General features: G+C 43.4%; 1 protein-coding gene across 1 annotated transcript in view; it reads left to right on the top strand.

Annotated features, from left to right (window-relative positions):
* LRIG2 (leucine rich repeats and immunoglobulin like domains 2) overlaps positions 1-1,417 on the top strand; it is a 55,668-nt gene that overhangs the window by 24,413 nt on the left and 29,838 nt on the right. The window lies entirely within an intron of this gene.

Raw genomic sequence — 1,417 nt, 5'->3', positions numbered from 1 at the left:
GACGGGGTTTCACCAAGTTGATCAGGATGGTCTCGATCTCTTGACCTCGTGATCCACCCGCCTCGGCCTCCCAAAGTGCTGGGATTACAGGCTTGAGCCACCGCGCCCGGCCAATATAGTTCTTAATTTGTTGAATGTTTTCTATTTATGCTGTGCCGTGGAGGAGGGGGAAAGTCATGAAGAGTTGAGCCATTGGTTCTTTCATTATTTATTCCTTAATAGAATAAAATGAGCTTTATTAGCGTTTTACTTAAAGATAGCTATTGAAAAGAAGGATTTCCTCTTTACTGCTGATCACACAACTCTACATGTGCCTTATAAAGTAGAAAGCTTTGTGCTTTATTTTATTATGAGATGACTTAAGGAAGCAAAAGTGATTAAATATTTTTAATTCTATGGAAATAATTCTTCTATCGGAACATGATGTGGAACAATTACATTTCCTCTGAGAATGGAACAGTGAATTTTAGAAAATCCATACTTTTCCTTTTAGAGAAAATCTGACGACACTCTAACACATGAGTGTATCATTTTTGCTTCCCATGGGGCGTCTTTAATTGCTCTTGAGAGTGAAGCTCTGTATTGATATTACTCTTTGTCAACCATTGTAAGTTTAAGGTCCCAGGGGAAGGTTTGGGTCACCCAGAAATCCCATTAGTCTGAAATCAGATTTATGAGCCATATACCCTGCATCTTGAAAGCCTCCTACTTCTTTTCAGGACCCTGTCTATAATTTTTTTTTTTTTTTTTTTGAGATGGAGTCTTGCTCTGTCACCCAGGCAGGAGTGCAATGGTGTGATCACTGCTCACTGCAACCTCCGCCTCCTGGGTGCAAGCAATTCTCCTGCCTCAGCCTCCAGAGCAGCTGATATCACAGGTGTGCACCACCATGCCTGGCCAATTTTTTGTATTTTTAGTAGAGAAGGGGTTTCACCATATTGGCCAGGCTGTTCTCGAACTCCCGACCTTGTAATCCACCTGCCTCGGCCTTCCAAACTGCCAGGACCACAGGCATGAGCCACTGTACCCTATAATTTTTAATATGCTAACATAATGAGGGGCTGTTAGCTTGGAAGAGTAATACTTTTAGCAGGTTGCTTTGTCAAGGCCAGCTTAATTCTTAGCTTATAAGAATCAGTTCTTGGCCCGGTGTGGTGGCTCATGCCTGTAATCCCAGCACTTTGGGAGACCAAGGCAGGTGGATCACCTGAGGTCAGGAGTTCGAAACCAGCCTGACCAACATGGTGAAACCCTGTCTCTACTAAAAATACAAAAATTAACTGGGCATCGTGGCATCTGCCTGTAATCCCAGGAGATTGAGGCAGGAGAATTGCTTGAACCCTTGAGGCAGAGATTGCAGTGAGCCAAGATTGCTCCACTGCACTCCAGCCTGGGTAACAATAGCAAAACTCTGTCT

The sequence above is a fragment of the Cebus imitator genome, unplaced genomic scaffold (genome assembly GCF_001604975.1).
Source record: "Cebus imitator isolate Cc_AM_T3 unplaced genomic scaffold, Cebus_imitator-1.0 Scaffold32, whole genome shotgun sequence".
Classification (NCBI taxonomy): Eukaryota; Metazoa; Chordata; class Mammalia; order Primates; family Cebidae; genus Cebus; species Cebus imitator.
Note: the sequence above shows the minus strand (reverse complement) of the source record. Positions and strands in the feature narration are given on the sequence as shown.